Consider the following 6000-nt stretch of genomic DNA (forward strand, 5'->3'; position numbering starts at 1 on the left):
GGATATTCAACGATCCTGCTTCCTCTCCTGATAACAGTACAAAAGCAGGAGAGAAATTTTTATTCTGTCTCTTTACACAAAAACACCAGAGAAGCCTGAAGATGATGTTAGTGCCATTCGATTTAAATGTTTTAATGTACTTATGGGTTAGGCAAACAATGCTGGCTTACTGTCTCGTTTGTAAACCACTACCGATACAGGACGCCTCGACTTTTACCGAGTTTACCTAGAAGACCAGCTATGGCTGGGGAGCAACTTGGATCCCAGAAACTGATGCTGGAGGGAATCAAACTCATCCTTCACCCCGATTCACGTGAAACGACCACCTGCTCCAGAGAAAGTACTCTTACTGATTTCATGCGGCTGCACTCAAGGCTGCAGAAGAAAGTGCAGATGTGTGAAGGCTGACCTACATTGCACAAAAATGTGCAAAAACTGTCGTGGACAAAGCTGCACAAATGTGCCTTGCAGTCGCTTAACAGATCTGGATGATGATTTTATGGGAAAAATATTTACAATAATTAATTTGTTTGACAGATACTGTGATATTTTCACTGTCTACTGCTGTACATATGATTGTAAATATATCGAAACCAAAGTAATTGCTAAATATGTTTACAGTAATTCTTAATTTTCATGAAAAATGATTTTCATTCCAATAATTTAAGTTGCATAAATCTAAAGTAAAAGACTATAAAGCCAAATTGTTCTGCATAGATAAAAGTCTGTTTTAAAAGTAATTTCACTTTTTTTACTTTCAAATTTTAGCACTCATAAACTAATTACCTTGCTTTAACAAGCATTTGACCTTCACCACAAATATTTTCTGTCATTCAGATAACTTCGTACAATGAACCGTTTTTCGTAAAGTTTGAAAAAAAGAAAAATTATATTGGGAGGGGGGGGGGGGGGATGGGGAAGCTCCCACGATAAAGAAGGGAACTTTTTTTTTTACTTCTACATTCCCGGAGAGTGTTTTGCGAAAGTTTGAAAACTTTATAAAATATATCCCCCATTTTTCCTAATTTGCCTAGATTAAATGGCTCTTCTTGTTTAACTGACAGAATATGAAAGTGTGTAAATGAATACTTGTCTAAATGTTTGATTCACTAATGCAAAGCTCTTTGGACTACTACCTCACTCAAAAGTAATCACAGAGGCGACGCTTCATGAAACTTGCGGCACTATTTCATTTTTTTTAAATTTTAGTCTGAATTTTTCAGATTTTATTAACAATATGCCGTTACAAATTTTGACACACAAACTATCTGATCAAAAGTATCCGGACACCTGACTGAAAATGACTTACAAGTTCGTGGCGCCCTCCGTCGCTAATGTTGGAATTCAATATGGTGTTAATGCTGGAATTCAATACGGTGTTGGCCCACCCTTAGCCTTGATGACAGCTTCCACTCTCACGTGCATACGTTCAGTCAGGTGCTGGAAGGTTTCTTCTGGAATGGCAGTCCATTCTTCATGGAGTGCTGCACTGAAGAGAGGTATCGACGTCGGTCGATGAGGCCTGGCATGAAATCGGCGTTGCAAAAACATTCCGAAGGCGTTCTATAGGACTCAGGTCAGAACTTTGTGCAGGCCAGTCCATTAAACGGATATTATTGTCGTGTAACCACTCCGCCACAGGCCGTGCATTACGAGCAGGTGCTAGATCGTATTCAAAGATGCAATCACCATCCCTGGATTGCTCTTCAATAGTGGGAAGCAAGAAGGTGTTTAAAGCATCAGTGTTAGCCTGTGCTGTGACAGTGCCACGCAAAACAACAGCGGGTGCAAGGCCCCTACATGAAAAACACGACCACACAAAAACACCACCGCCACCGAATTTTACTGTTGGCACTACACACGCTGGCAGATGACGTTCACTGGGAATTGGCAAAACCCACACCCTCCCATCGGATCGCCACATTGTGTACCGTGATTCGTCGCTCCACACATTGGTCAATCGTCCAATGTTTATGCTCCTTACACCAAGCAAGGCGTCGTTTGGAGTTTACCTCCCGCTTAACTGTCATAGTATTTGCAGTGGATCCTGATGCAGTTTGGAATTCCTGTGTGATGGTCTGGATAGATGTCTGCCTATTACATATGACGACCCTCTTCAACTGTCGGCGGTCTCTGTCAGTCAACAGACGAGGTCGGTCTGTACGCTTTTGTGCTGTACGTGTCCCTTCATGTTTCCACTTCACTATCACATCGGAAACAGTGGACCTAGGAATGTTTAGGAGAGTGAAATTCTCGCGTACAGACGTATGGCACAATTGACACCCAATCACATGACCACCTTCAAAGTCCGTGGGTTCCACGGAGCGCCCCATTCTGCTCTCTCAGATACCTAAAGACTACTGAGGTAGCTGATATGGACTACCTGGCAGTAGGTCGCAGCACAATGCACTTAATATGGAAAACGTATGTTTCTGGGGGAGTCCGGATACTTTTGATCACATGGTGTGTTAATGCAACATGTCGTACAAAACTTCTGTAAATGAATTTTAATCCATTAGTCTCATTATAAAATTCAAAATCGTTTTTCACAATGTAATCTCACAGTGGACGTTACCTGTTCTTTACGATTTTATTTGTATGTAAATATTTCGCTTTTTATGCATTTATATATTGACAATGTGTAATTTGCATTTTCGAGATATACTGCATTTTAAGATTCAGTTACCTATTAGCATCTCCAGTAAAATTATTACACAGCCTCTTGGATGTATACTCCAATAGAGTGCACCATAGGCCCTCGATAACACATATTCATGCCGTCGGCGCTGGTTGTAAGCAACGGGTTCAGTTTCGTCTCCGCCATGTGACAGCTAGTACGTTTAAGACTCTTCTCGTAATGGTATGTAATTGGTATGTTTCCACTTGCATGGATTTATATTTCGCATTATGTACTTATTTTGTATTCTACTTGTTTTTTGTATTTTAGTACTGAGGATTACGTTATAGTCGAAATCTAGATCTGCTATAAATGACCGATTTTAGCGATTGATTGATGTCCTCCTTTAAATTTGGATATTCAATGGCCGCTTTGCACACAGACATCCAGTGGATTCTAATTTAGTTGCACAAGAGAGTTCAGTAAATACCACATTTCAGAGGATGGTCTGAAAAGTTCTCGGCGTCGGCCATAGATCGCTACATTAGGTACGTGATTTTTTGCGCTGAGTTTGGTACACCACTTAACAGACTTTTTCTGACAATGCAAGGCATTTTGTCGAACAGTTGACTGTAGGCAGCTGCCTAAACAATGTGCGGTACATGTGCGCTCGGAAAGTCACAAAAAAGTGTCGTGCAGTGAGAGGGCTATTTTTTGTAAAAGGTTTCACGTCATCCAAACTTCATTACAGATGACTCTAGATTTCAGTTTCCACTGTAAATAAAGGTGCTTCCGAACTTAAACGAGACCGTGAAACTGAGTGGGATTACAGAGCTTTCAAAATGCCATGTCGGGTGTGGTTTGTGTTATCAGTTGTACTTGCTCCTGGCGTATTAGAAACGAATACACACAATTTCTGAACAGTGTTTGACCCACACAATTATATTAGCGTTGGCGAGTTTAACATAAAATCAGAAGTAAAATTCTGCGTCCGTATGTGACAATGGGTCATACACTGCACACTGGACTCAAAACAACAACTGAAACAGTAGACAGAGGCGTATCTTCAGCTCCATGGATGTGAAGACAATGTCATCAGTAGGAGAGGTCATGGCATCGCTATTTTGGGAAGCGAGAAGAATTCAGTTAATCTTACAAAAACCATGTATTAGTCTATAACAACGGTTCTGGATGAAGATATTCGTGAGTAAAGATCTGGTCTACTAAGAAAACAGTTCTTTACCAAGTCGGCGTACCTGCCAAAAAAGGTTTCTTGGCAGCCAGAAAATTGATGCGTCTGTGCTTTGAAATAGTACATCCGCCGTATTTCTGGTGTAATAGGATAATTCCTTTATTATTTTATTCATTAACGGTTCTAACTGAAAACAAGTGGGCAGTAAAGAACTTTGTTACGTCCCAAGCCACGCTTTAACTACCTGCAGTTTTGATATACAATGAAATTAACTTTTAGAATATATAATCTTTACGGGGTTAGTTTATGCGAAACGGTTTAGTCAGATCGTTGCTCCGGCTAATTACAGTACGCTCCAGTTGAATATGGACATATTTAAAGAAGGAGAACATTCGTCAATCAATAAATTAGAGCTAGTTCATAAATGCAGTATAGATTTATTAGAACTCTTGTAATTAAATAAGATTCTCATTTGTATGAGACCCCTGTGCTGTCAGCTTCATACATATTGTCGAATAACTGCATACACGCTAGAAAACTAACAGACTTGCTATCGCAACTCAAGATAAAGCTCTGTGTATAAATGTATATTTCAGTAAATTGTTAAATATTGATACATTATAATACTGCATTTGTAAAGAAATGTACTTGATATGACTGTATGAGTTGTATTAACTTTGTTAATCCAAAATTCTACAGATTACATTGCAACTTAACCATTGCACATGTAAAAACTATATTACAATGTTACAGAGCATGTTAAATAAAATATAAAGTAATGACTGCTGCAATGAGCTGAAAGAACAGATATTAAGAATGTGATACGGAAATGTGGACTGTAAGGAAATGCGATATTAATGTTGCCAAATTCAGCTTTTAAACGATTGCAAATACGCTTAAACAGCACGACAAAGTATACACTTTGAATAATTTACTTACAAGAACAAAATTTGTGCACGCGGTGGCCCACACATAGTAAATATTTGAAGAAAATCTTATGTTAAACCCTTGAGAAGTGCTGATCAAATAAACTCCTACCCACTAAAATTTTCTATCAACTGATCAGCATCAAGTTTGCAGCAGGGGACTGAACTGTACATAGTGTGTAAACCAGATGTTGAGTTCTTCAGTCTGAAGAGCTTTTCTCCACGCTAGCTTGTTCTGCCCAGGTCTCCTCATCTCTTGGTGTGGCTATTAATTTCCTTCAACCCCCCCCCCCCCCCACCTCACCCATAAAGAAACATACTACCTTGCATTACCAAATAACTCTTCCTTGAAGTATCAGGATGTGTCCTACCAGCGGATACCACAGTCTAGTTAACTTGTGCTATAAATTTTCTTTCTCCTCAATTCGCTTTGGTACTTCCTCACCAGTAGTCCGATTTATCCATGATGTAATCACCAACATTCTCCCGCTGAACATTTTAAAGGCTTTAACTGTATTCTTATTCGATACAAGACAACACTGTTAACAAACGCCTTCAGAAAAGACTTCCTATGAAATTTGCATTTACTTACTTACTCCGTCCGAACAGGCCTCGAAAGGCCCAATGGTACCGACCGACCGTCCTGTCATCCTCTGCCGCAGGGTGTCATTGGATTCGAATATGGAGGGGCATTGGACAGTACACCACGTCCCCGCCATTATCAGTTTTCGTGACTGGAGCCACTATTTCTCAGTCAAGTAGCTCCTCAATAGGCCTCACTAGGAGCAGACCCCGCTTGCCAACAGCACACAGGAAACCCAGACGGTGAGAAGTCCGTTGGCAAATTCATATTTGACGTTAATCAATTTTTTTCAGTAACTAATTTACTGCTACAGTCAACATTTTCTATCCTCTTTTCTTTGAATATAGTGAGTTATTTTATTGCCCAAACCACTAAACTAATATACTGCTTTTAGTGTCTGATTTTGTAACCTAATTCCATCAGCATCACCTGATTTGGTTATTCTAAATTCATTCACCTTTGTTTTACTCTATTGATATTCGTCTTATAACTTGTTTTGAAGACACTATCGCTTTCGTTCAATTGTGTTTCCATGTCCTTTGCTGTCTATGAGAAAATTACAGTGTTAACGGCAGACCTCAAAATATTTACTTCTCCACCACGATCAATACTTTGCTTTAAAAGTTTCTGCTTGGTTTCCTTTAGTGCCTGCTAAAAGCACGGACTGAATAACACTGTAGTA

This window comes from Schistocerca americana, chromosome 1 (assembly GCF_021461395.2).
Source record: "Schistocerca americana isolate TAMUIC-IGC-003095 chromosome 1, iqSchAmer2.1, whole genome shotgun sequence".
In the NCBI taxonomy this organism is placed as follows: domain Eukaryota; kingdom Metazoa; phylum Arthropoda; class Insecta; order Orthoptera; family Acrididae; genus Schistocerca; species Schistocerca americana.